Source organism: Agelaius phoeniceus, chromosome 4 (assembly GCF_051311805.1).
Source record: "Agelaius phoeniceus isolate bAgePho1 chromosome 4, bAgePho1.hap1, whole genome shotgun sequence".
In the NCBI taxonomy this organism is placed as follows: domain Eukaryota; kingdom Metazoa; phylum Chordata; class Aves; order Passeriformes; family Icteridae; genus Agelaius; species Agelaius phoeniceus.
The window spans coordinates 40,109,630-40,122,734 of NC_135268.1; positions in this window are offsets into that span (position 1 = coordinate 40,109,630).

A 13,105-nucleotide genomic window follows, 5' to 3' on the forward strand; every position below is an offset into this window, starting at 1 on the left:
TTATTTCTATAAGGCCTGTAAGAGCAAAGACATTCCATTGTAGATTTTCTTCAGATATCCTTTGTTTCTGACTGACAAATAAAGATGGCTTAATTTTTATTATGGTGTATCCATAAGGACTGCATATTGGCAGTCATTATAGTTTCCAAACTTCACTGAGTTTTTCAGAAAAATAATCCAAAAGCAAGAAAAAACAAAAAAAAAATCAAAAGTTTCTAAAATGGTCACAAAAAGGCTATAATCTGTGTTGAAATGTGTTGGCATTCTATTATTGTCACAGTTAAACAGACAAACTATAATACCTATTGTTACAGCACAAAGAAAAACAATTATCCTGAGAATCTTAATGTAAAAAACAGAGATTAATAAAAAGATGCATTTTTTTTTCACCTTCATAGCTGGAAAAATTCTTTCATCTGTTTAATCCTCCTATAGTTAGACTTTGAAAACTGGAAAAAAGTTTTTTTAAAAAAGAAATAAAATACCTTAATGCAATAGATATGACACCAAAGTGTCCATTTTAGGCAGTCTGGAAATACACATTTGCAGTCCATGGAAACAAACTGCCTTATGGTACACACAAATCAGAAAAGAAATATCACAAAAGTGTAAAATTTTTTCAATAGGGATGCAAATGTCTGAATTAATGTAAAATATATCCTGCAATAGATTATGAAAAGTAAAGACTTTTGTGTCATCTTGCACTGTGAATTTGTAAATAATTCCTATAGACAACAGAGAACTTTATCTATTTCACTCTGTTTCAATTTATTTTCTTGAAATTTCTGCATTAAGGGAAATGAAAGAGAGTTCTTTTTACTTCTTTAATTTTTCTTCTTATATACAGATATGTTATTGTGTGTGTGATCATCAATATAATGTAGAAATATGGGTCCCACATACAGGTCATATAAAACAATATTATTGGTCAAAAAATTATTTTAAACATCAATTGTGTTACATCAATTTTTGGAAAAAGTTTCTAGAATCTTCCAGTTTCCTGAATGATGAGTTAGGGCATCACTTTAACACATCTCATTTTTTTTAATCTCATTTGAAGAAATGCATTATGGATCTTGATCAGAGACTGTCTTTTTTTGTTGTTACTTACTCATCATAGCACCATTTTAAGAAGTTAATAATTGCTTTGAGTGATCTAGTATAAATGACTGTGTCTTATGTCAGTTTCCATTAATTAATGAAAAAATGCATATTTTGCCATTTTCACCAGGATTAACTCTTTTTCTCTTCAGGTTTAATGTAAGATGCAACAAACTGCTCTCTTTTTAAAATTATAATACCAATTACATTTACTTGACGACTATTTCATATTTTACAGGTTTTCCCTAACAAAACCAGTGAATATTAGCTTTGTTCTAAGGTGGTAGGAAAAAAGCAAAATTGTGTGAGCATGAGAAAGCTAGGAGAATAATACCCTAAAGGTAGAGTTCTTAAATGCCAAGTGCCCTTTCTCAGCCTCAACCATTCATTCTGAAAATGGCCTATCAAAAAGGCTTAGAGGGAGCACTTTAATTACTGTTCCTTTGACAAATGTAATATATTTTCAGAAGCAGGCCCATACATTTATTTAGGGCCAAATGTTGTACAACAAAACTGTCCTCAGAGGTATTTCATTCTACCATCCTATTTTTTTCCACCTGCCTTGCACTGCTTTTTCTTTTTTCTAATGACTATGTCATTCCTAGAGACATTTTAAAATGAGTCTTAAATCATGTTTTCCTTTAACAGAACATAAGCTACATGAACAGGGTGGGAGAAAGAAAAATAGTGTAAATAATCACAAAGTTTTTATAATGTTTTCATAAGAAAAGAATGAACAGCAACACTATACTGGTCCCTATATATCTTGTCCCGAACTCAGCTGGGCTGACTGTCCCTATATATCTTCTCCTAAACTCAGCTGGACTTAAGTCCTCTCCTGGATCCCTACAAATATGAAAGGAGGCCCAACATACATATACTTTTTTTTACATTCCACATATATACTTTTTCCTCCCCACTCTCAGGAAACGCAGCAAAACCTTGACTGCTTCTTTAGTTATCTAAGGTTAAAAAGAAACCTGAATTAGGCTGGATGGTGCTTCTTGTAAAAAGTCAACTCAGATGAAAGTCCAGAAGGCAATGACCACTTTGAGTGAGTATCCAACTGGTAAAAGCCAGTTTCAGGAGTAGATCCCTACAGATCTCCAGCAGGAATAGACTGAGAAATCTTTCTGTTCTTAGCACATACTGAACATAGAACTGAATGTTCAATTATACAAGCACAAGAAGTGGGTAAGGGACTTGTTGCCACCTCTTGTAGCAAAACCAGAGGAAAATGAGTATTCAGAAATTTATACAGAGGCCAAAAGAAAAAAATGTTAGATAAATTTCTCCTCCTCTCCCCACTCCATGAACCTAGTAACTATTAAGTAATCCTAAATAAATCTGGTGTATTGCTCCCATCTGATGCACAGATGCTTCTATGACCTAATCCTCACAGCTATTTCTGCAGAATTATTTTTTTATATTAATAGGTTCTATTTGTCATATGGCAATGCAAACATATTTGTTTTATCAGCCTCTATATGAAGGTGAAATTTGTCTTCTAAGCTGAAAAATTCATCAGCTAGTTTCTGGGCTCTATAGTGCTGTCTCAGTATTCTGTGTGTGTAGAAAAAAAGTCTATTTAGACTTTTCATTTTATCTTATCCTGTGTAGCCAAAGAAAGTCATGTTCCCAGTAATTAGAATTGCATTCAGTGATACTTATATCTGAATATGTTTTAGACTGTAATTGCAAAACCCATCAAAAAGGAAAAAATACAAAATAATCCCCGTATAGCATCTCTTTCCTGTATTCAAATATGCTGAATTTAATTAAATTTGTTTTTTGCTAAATTAAACTCAGTATAATTATTTAATATGTTTTTAAAATTGAAATTAATCTTAGAAAAAGAAACAGATATAGACATGTACTGAGTTTAAAAATGAGTTATGGTATTGCTTCCAAATAATAAAAGATATAGCTGAAAGATAGATTTTCACTTTGGTGCAAATGGAGGACAGTTAATATCTCTTTTATCTTTTCCTTAATCCATGGAGAACATAATATAATTTTCTTTCTTTCTAAACTGTCTAGACAAAGAAGAAAAAAAGTCCTTCTTCTTGTGCTTTTCTTTTCCAGATGTGTGTGATGATTAATCACTGTATGTGTCTAGACCCCATGGTAATCTCTGTCCCTGTTTCTGTCTCTACATTCATCTTTGACATCATGAGTTTAGTTTTAATACAGTCCGATTGATTTGTTTGCAGCTACAACACTGTTTTCATTCTTTTCCCCTCCGAAACATCTTTATAGCACAAATACAAACTAGCACATATTCTCAAGCTGTGTAAAATTGATTTGTGAGAACAGATTGCAAAACTTAAGTGTATGGTGATGCACGTCCTATATTGCAATGCCTGTATTAAAGATGCTACACTGGAGTTAAGAAGGATATGATTATTTAGGACTTTGCAAATATTTCCATCTCCTTTATTAATTTTTTCATTCTACCTGTCATGAAAGAAATGGGAATCAAAATAGCTTTTTATTGTGTAAATAAGAATGTCTGTATTGATTCCCATGTCTCTGTCAAATCTCTTTCTTTGTATGTCTATATCACCCTTCATCCACCAGGAATGTGAGGAAAATTAGAACCGTTGGTGGATCCCCCAATAGTTCATACATGGAAAAAAAAAAGTTTTGTGAGATTAAAAATGTCATATGAAAGTTCCACACTTTTCATTTTGAATTGGCATTGAGTGAACTTTTAATTTACTTGAGACACTTTGAAAGCATATGTAGGGCAGAGAAAATCCATTTTGGATGGATTTTTTATTGTTCTTCATCACAACAAATTATTCCTAGCTTTAGCTCCTTGCTGGATTGCAAACTGGAAGATTCTTATTCCTGGTCAATTTAGTGCCCAAAAAACCTCACAAAAGTAGCTATGTTAAGGAGTTGACCACTGTTAAATAAAAGGAAACTTAGAAAAACTGGAAAATCATCTAACAATTCATTTTAATACACATTTGATAAAACTGAAGAACCGCACAATTTTTTGGACCAAATTTTCCTGTAGGCCTTAGGACTATTATGTGAAAGAGATTACAAGACAGATCCAGCCTAAAATTTGCCTAAGTTTCAATGATGAACAAGTACACAAAAGGCAGTGTGAAAAATCCTGAGATTCAGGGACCAACTCCTCTCTCCATTCTCTTCTTATAATGTACAGACTAGAAAACCTTTCCTAATAAGTATTTACATTTTCCTCATTACTAAGACTCTTTTTTTATTATTCACAAGTTCAGTACTGTCTTCTCTTGAAGACAGAACAAAATTTTGTTCTTTCAAAGGAGACAACATGAGTAAAAAAGCCAAAATAGTCATGATCAGGCCTGTGGTTAATTCTGGGACTAAGAGCTAGAACACCTGTCTTAATTTCAGCTTCTATATTTTAGAATGCAATGAGTACTGCACTTTTGATTTAATGTAATTTGACTATAATCTGTTGAGCACTTACTGCCCCATTTTCAAACCTTCTTGTGTTGTTTTCTATGAGTGACATCTTTTTTGGTTTTTGCTAATGAAAATATTACTGTAATTTAGAAATATTTTGCGTATCATAAATTATTTTATAGTACCAGATACTATTGTAAAAGAAAAAATTCAGATACAGTTTTTCATAGATAATAATATATGCCCAACAATATTGGAAAAAAGAATCCACAAAATTATTCTGCAGAAATGATGAGGAGAGTAGTCCCAACCTGGGTTTGATTTATAGAACATATTGAATAATATCAGAATTTACTACAGATATAAAATCTGTAAGTAGAACTAAATATCTGAGCAACAGACCTGGAATAGTTTGATTGACAGTGCTATTCACAGTCATCATTTTGTGTTGGAAACTTCTTTTACTGTAATATTTTCTCAAAAAGTTGGATGCTGTTATTAACAGTCTTCTTAGTAGAATATATATACACATTATATAGATATAGATACACACACACACGCACTCACAGAGATATATATAAAAGCAAGAATTACATAATTGCATGAAAGTAGTCTTTTTTTTTCTGTTTAACTTATTTCCTGAGTACCAATTTTAAGTCAAACAGATGAAAATAATTCTTGAGTCATGGAGAATAAAAATAAAGGCAGGACCAATTAGATTCTGGTGGGCTTTGTTGGCCAGATTTGAAACAAACACCATACCTCTGAATCTCACATTTATTCCAGTGCAGTCAAAAATGTAAAGACTTTTATTGGCTGGCTAATTTTTACAAGTATTTTTGAACAACTAACCTAAGCATTATTTTCATGTTTAGAAATATCAAGGTGTTGTACAAACATCCATAGGCCAAATTTTCTTTGGGAAAAAAAAAACAAAACAAGACACCAAGCTGTCTGAATTACTGAATGAGGTAATTGTGCTTAAAAAGATGAGACTGGAAATGAACTTTGTCTTAGTTTCAATGATAAAAGTTCTAAAGAAATTCAGGAAATGAACTTATTTTCCTAAGAGTAAAAGAAAATCTGAAGTGACTTGAGTTTTATAAATTATGAAAACCATTCCTACAGCTAATCTCTAACAATATCTGAACATACAGACAGAAGTCAAAAAGTTAATTTACGTATTTCAGAAGAGAAAAGTATGAACTAATTAAGAAAATTTTCTTGGTCCAGCTAAAAAGCAGAATTTGTAGCTGTATCATTCTCCTCTCTTGTGGAAGGCCAAGCCCCTCTTGAAAACACTCAAAGTCAAAAGCACTGCATAAAAAGAGCCCTGATGGGGTTTGAGGGTGGAGAAAGAGATACAAAAAGACAAAAATAGGATGGGTTTTCCTGTGCTTGAAATTGTCCATTTTGAAATCTTTTATCAAAAGGAATAGCCATGCTTAATTTATTTTGCCACTAATTATAGTCATCATTATAAGCAAGATTAATCACATAAATCCTACTAAAGAGATATTAAAGGGCAATTTATAAGACTAAAGTCTATAAGAACATTTGTCCTTCATGATATCTATAAACCAGGAAATGGAGGTACAAAAAATGTCTGGAAGAGAGTATGGCTATCAAAATACCTATTTAACAAACAAAATACTCTAAAGATAGCCAAACTCTCTCAGGTTGGCATTTTTATGATTGTGAGTGGGATTTGGAACTCACATCCAAGTGTTCTGTCCCCTCTTACCTTGTCATAGCAGTTGCCATTTCCTTGCAATGCACAGCAAATTTTTGCCTCAAATGTATTCTGCAAATTCAAGGTATTAAAACATTATGAATTCTTGCAGGCTAGCAATTAATCTTAACCTAATTTGTATCAAAGTTTGGCAGTCATTAAAAATGAGAATTTAAAGGCAAATTAGGAGAACAAATCCTGCTCTATAGAATGCATCTGTTCAGTTGCCTCTTTGTGACAGAGTCCAGCATAATTTACACGTGTCTCTTCTTCAGAACTCTCATGTATCTTGAATATTACTACCATGTAATAATAACTAGCATGTACTATTTCTACCATTAATACTTGTTAGGTGATCAGTTAGGTGATCAGCATTTAAAATTTCTCAGAACCCAGAGGGGATGATCAAAATTGCATTTCTATCCGTGGCAATTCTTTATTGTAGATGTGGATATGCAAACACAGATCTAATGGAATTATTCCAATATTTGAAAAAAAAAAATCCATTAAATTACTATGTAGGAAAATGCATTTCTTTCCAATTCTGGCAATTCTCAAATGGCATTATTCAATTCCCACAATTAAAATCAGCAAGCATTCTCATTGTCATGCTTTTCACTGAAACTATGTTTTTTATTAAACACAGTTACTTGAAATAGTTCTTAATTTATTCATTAAGGGCAACGCAGCATAAAAATTTATTTTTTAAGTCCACTTTAGCTAAGGGTCCTCAAAGCATAGGAGCCTACCACATAATAGTCAAGATAAAAATCAGCATTTGGAATAAACAGAGTGACTATGTGGAAATGTACGCACTTGTAATTTCTGAAGTATTTTTCCATTATAATAAGGTTTCTAAATACTCTTCATTTCAGGTCACATTTTTATCAGCATAAAAAGGTGCTCAATGGATTAGAACATACTTATGTGTAAAGAGCTCTGAAGTTATGTTTTTGCTGCTTGTACAAAATTAACACGTGAAGGAAAAAGTATAGGTGATAGGTCATTAACTAAAAGAAAATCTGTCCAATTTAATGGAATCTTAATAAAAAGGACTGCATTTATTTTCTCCTGTTCTCCCAAAACATGGCTGGCATTGCTTAATGTGTTTCAGTTCTGATACTTTAGAGCTTTTTATATATTCCTCTAAAAACAAAGATTTGATTTAAATATCAGACTGAAGATATTTTCTTTTTTGATTAGAAAAAAATTAAAATAATAACCTGCTTTGGATGTCCAAAAGTATTAGAACAGTTTAAAATGTAGTTTTACTAGACCAATTTATTACTGAGGCTGCTTCCTTAAAATGACTTTATTTTTACAGCCCTTTGTATTTCAGGGGAACTTATCTGTTCTGAACTGTCTCCAACCTTACCTCAAATAAACATTTTTTTACTGTCCCAGTTAGAGATATTGAACGACTCCACAAAGAGTTTTGAATCATTCAGTATTGAGACATCTGGGTTTTGCCTTATTCCCTCTCCTGATCTTCACCTACCTGTTTGAATACAAGCCATGAAAATGCATGACTACAGTAAATACATGTTTCTTTATGCTCTGAAAGTATTCTAATCAACTGTATGCTGGCTCTTTGATTTTTTGGGCTAGTGGCCAGTAGTATCTCTTGCTTGAGAGGAAAGAGGAAAAAAACAAAAATTCACTGCATTTTTGTCTTTTCAAGATACTTATGTGAAGAAATATGAATGATTATCAATTTAATAATTATGAGGCATACCCACAAGATAAAGATAATTATTAAGCAAATCTAATCATATTTACACAAAACTTTTTTTTTTCTAAATAAATGTTCTTTTTTTCCAAATATGCATCTCTTTGTAACAATACCTGAAAAGTTTATTGCATAATATGATACATAGTCCTGTTGGCTTCCAAAATTTTGGGGTTTGGGGTTTTTTTTTTGGGGGGAGGTTGGATTTTTTTTAAAGGAATCAGAAGTATGAATTTAAAATTAATAGGTGTCTTAGACTCACACTCTTATAACAGCTCTGTGATACTGATATTACTGCTGTGAAATATTCCTTAAACCATTAATACATGTAATTTGTGAGTGGTCATATGGTGCTGAGATACAACGTTTTCTTCCCTTTTACCAGTTAGGAACCACTCCTTGTTCCTGTGTAATATAAAATGACAACCGTACCTGATCTCCTCACTGAAGATTTATAAATTAAAATCTTTTAATACTGAACTGACAAATCAATGCTTATTTCAACATTGTTTAGATGTATATTTGTGGTGGTTTGACATCCCGGAAATATGTTTTCTGGGATGCTGTGGTTAGGCCAATGGATGCTCAGATTTTAATATTGGCACCTAATGTGGCCATTGGGACATTGGGACGTTGGATCGGCCTCTGAGCACATGGGGTTAAAGCAGGGCTCTCCCCTGGGAGGCTCTCTTGGGTTCCAGTCGGTGAAAGGTTCAGAGCTCCCCTGCCCGGCTGTGGGCTGGGCGGGGCAGGGGAAGCCATGTGGCCAGGTGAGGTAGGCCCAGGGGCAGCCATGGGGCCGGGTGAGGTAGGCCCAGGGGCAGCCATGGGCCCGGTGAGGTAGGCCCAGGGGCAGCCATGGGGCCGGGTGAGGTAGGCCCAGGGGCAGCCATGGGGCCGGGTGAGGTAGGCCCAGGGGCAGCCATGGGGCCGGGTGAGGTAGGCCCAGGGGCAGCCATGGGGCCGGGTGAGGTAGGCCGGGCCTGGACAGAAGGGAGGGGAAGGCCCCTGCAGGGTGGAAGGGTGGAGGAGGAGCACTGAGAGGCATCGGGCAGCCACCCCCTCCCCGCAGGAGAGACAGAGAGAGAGAGCCTGTGCCTGTGCTTGTGCCACCTTGAAATTGAATAGTGGCCGGCCGAGAAGGAGAAGGGGGGGTGCGAGAAGGTGCCCGGCAGGGCAGCCGTGGGAGTTCTGACAGACAGAGCCTCGGATTTTTAACCCTTTTCTTGGATGATGGAAACCTTACAAATGCTAATCCTCCTGGAGCTGAATGAGAAGAGAGATAGAGATGAGATAAGAGGAAATGGGCCATGAGAGAAATAGAGAAGAACTCGGGTGGAAGAGATGATGGAGTAGCTTGTGCTGGACTCTTTTTGTGTAGCCATGGACAGAGCCATGTTTCCTTGTGATACAGGGACTGCATTCTAGGGGGAGGCAATGCCTCAGGACAAAGAGGGTTCTGTGTGGGCACCCCTCGGCCTCAGGGAGTGAAAAATATGAGGGGGACAGGTGTCCCAAAGTTGAGACTGTGCCTTTTTGGAGTGGGACGAAGCATCCTTAAAAGTCGACCCTAGAAGCAGCTCTGGTCCGTGTTCAGTGGTGAGAGTGCTGGACATGAAAGGAAGAGGTCACCATTGGCACAGGAAGGACTCCTTCTCCTCTTGATGAACTGAGGATTGAGCATTCTGAAGGGTGGTGCCAGACCGGAGAGTTGATGATTTGGGGGATGTATTGTATTGGGAATTTGGTGGGGAGGAGGAGGAGGAGATGTATTTGTGAAGTTTTCATTTTCCTTGTGTGTTTATTTTTTTTCCTTTTCCTTGTAGTTTAGTTAATAAATTTTTTTTTCCTAAGTGGGAGCCTGCTTTGCTTATTCCTGGTCACATCTCACAGCAGAAACCAGGGAGAGGGTATCCTCATGGGGGCACTGGCATTGTGCCAGTGTTAAACCATTACAATATTCCATTTACATTTAGAAGAAATAATTATTTAAAAAAAAAAAAAGAGAAAGTAGAATTATCAAATTTTGCTGGCTTTTTTCATTATTTGAATGTGAATGTAAAGCATAGACTAGTTTAATTTGGTAGACATCCCTTGTAGTCCATTAAACCACTTTGATGTTAAGAGGTGAGAATTTATTAATGATTTTTAGGTTCTGGCAATAAGAAAAGAGTTGTAGGAACTTTATAAGGAAAACATGCAAACATCAGTCTTTTCTTTCTCGGGACATTATCCTCTGAATATCATGTCACAATAACTTTTCAGTTTACTCAATAAAAGCTGGAATAAAATCAGCAATTCAATCTCTAAAAATGCTTCCCTGAAGAAGCTATTTTAGAGTGGGAACTTCAGAGTACGAAAGTCTCAAAAGGAACACAGAAAATGGAAACATTCTAATAGGTTCCTAGTCTTCCAAAAATTCACACTAATTACTTTTGATCTTTTATATCAAAAGAGCAACAGGTGGTTGTTTTCCAAAATCAAAGGTTCCAGGGACTTTGAACATTCACAGAAATTTTCAAGGAGGGGAAATTTATTAGCTAGTCAACATTTTCCTTGAGGTTTCACTTCAAACATTTCCTCATAGACAGAAACCAAGAAACCAGACACTTCTAAGCATTTAAAGGCAGGCAGAGGTAATCTGTTTAGTCTATCACTTAGAGGATGGCTGCACTTTGCTGTACAAAAATAAGAAGTAACAACTTGAGGTGATTTTAAATTTACAGACCAGACATGGTTATGAGCCAAAGTAAAGACCAGACAGAATCTCTGCTATGGGATACATTTTTACACCTAGAGGTATCTAAAAGCGAGGCTTGATATTCCAAAAATTAATAGCACTTAACCTATATTTTTAAAATATATTTTTAAAATTTTATTTTGTGGTGATGGTGGTGTCACATAAATTCATAATGCAGTATTAATAAAAAAGAGGGTTGTAGTTCAGGTGCTATTCTTCTCATTAGAGCATGAATATCCATGGAAATACCACATGTCATCATTTTTTTCTGTTCCTCTTCCTTCAGGCAAAACTTTGCATTATCATCCAGATGATTATTTGGAAAGTTGTAATATGGATTTCATCTCAGTTTGATTGACTAAACCCCAGCTCATATGGCACTATTTCCTAGAGCCAGGATTTAATCAGAGTAACTTGAAAAATGTCTACTTTGGATTTTTTTCCCATGAGAAATGTTTTGCACTGATAACTAGACCGTTTCATATGTATTTACACAATCAAATGAATTGTATTGATTAGCAACACTTAGTATCTATTCAAGCACCTATTTGAGTGGGTGTTTAAATTCTCTAATTTTAAATCTTTTATGTTTGAATACTCAAGTCAATATTCAACCTTATTGGGAATGCATTTCATTTTTGGCTACAGCTAGAATACTGAACTATTTAAAGAGGTGCTACCTCTCGGGATTGAGATCAGTATCACCAACTTTCTAATAAATATTCAACCGTGGAGACACAGAGCATTTCCTTAAACCTGCTGGATTCCTGTAGTGCTGAATGTTTCACATAAATATGGCTGAATGAACTAAAACTTTGTCATGCTGAATACTATCAAGAAATTCAGTTTCTGAACTATAACTTTTTCTTGTTCTTTCCTAGCTTCTTTGGTTCATTTATTCCATCAATTAGCAAAAACATTTGAATATGTCAGTTTCAATAATTTCAATGCATAAGACAAATGCAAATTAAGTTAAATATGGCACTGAGAATCTAAACCCAGGACTTCTTGATCCATGTCCATTTGATTGGTGACTCTAAGCCATGTATAGACAGGTTCAAAAACTGAAACCAAACTGATATGAATCAAATGCAATCTTTGCTGCTGGCATGAAACTAAGCACTTTTGGGGGCAATTTACAATGCCAACAAATGCAATAGAACTTACAAAGCTTCAAAAATTTGTTTTCATCCAATAATTGCTGATAATAAATCAAATTCTAAATTAAATAAATAAAGCAAATTCTGTAACTGTATGAAAACTGGTTAGACAACTTTAATGTAATTGTCCAAGTTACTTTAATTACCCTGTTACTTACATTGTGCATATTTCTGCAAAACACCACACATCAAAACTTTATTAATCAGTTCACTTTTCTGTTAGTAAAAGCTAAGTACTTTGATGCTGTAAAATGAACCTCCATCCTTCAGAACAGATCCTATCCTAGGTGCCTTTGACTTTTAAATGTGCATAGAGAACGACAGTGAAAAAAGCATGCTGATCATGTAAAACCTGTCCCTGTAGTATTTAAGTGATAAATAACATTCAGAAAAAGATGAACCTGTTTCTTATATCCCTTGTTTCACCTACCAAACTGAAAACTCATTGGAAAGCAGCTCCAATCCCTAAGCTAAAGTCTCTCTGAATGTGTGGCACCTTTGTCTTTGCTTCCATAAATGGAGCAGAGTTCATTCTCTTCTTCCAAAATATAACAGGTCACAGTAGCACCTTGCTCCAAAGTGACCATTTCAGAAGAAGGCACTCGCCTCATTGGGCACATGGGACACAAACTTCGAACCTTTACCTCCCAGAGGACTACAATGCAGAAGCTACTATGGGGTGCTCTGGATGCAGAAATAAAAGACACTCACAAGCACTTTTGTAGAAATTTTATTGCCAAGAAGCAAACAAAGAATTGTGACTTCATTGATGATAAAGGAAGAAAAGGTAGAAATACCAGTTACTGGTCAGGGCACTTTGGTGGGACAGAAGAAATTTAGCTTCTGAAATTACTTTTCTCTTTTTGCACAAAACCATGACTAGTGGTGGCCCACTTTGGAAAGGAACTCGTTCCCTTTGGTGAACTTTGGTGCACCTTACCCAATATCAAACTGCTGTCACTCAGCTGGGGCAGTTGAACACAGGGACACATCACTCCCAATTCAGAGCAGTGTTGGTCTGAGCTACCCCCCTCCTCCTTCCATGCCTGTCAGAATGGATTCCACTCTGTTTGGCATGTGCATCAACAGAGCTCTGGAATGTCTTCAGAGTTTAAAGAGTCCTTTTGTCTGCAAAGACATTTAAACTGCATTTTAATGTAGCAGGATAACGTACACCATATGGAGCTTTACAAAAGCTTCTTCACTACTCATTCAATGCATGGATCTTTTTACACACTAAA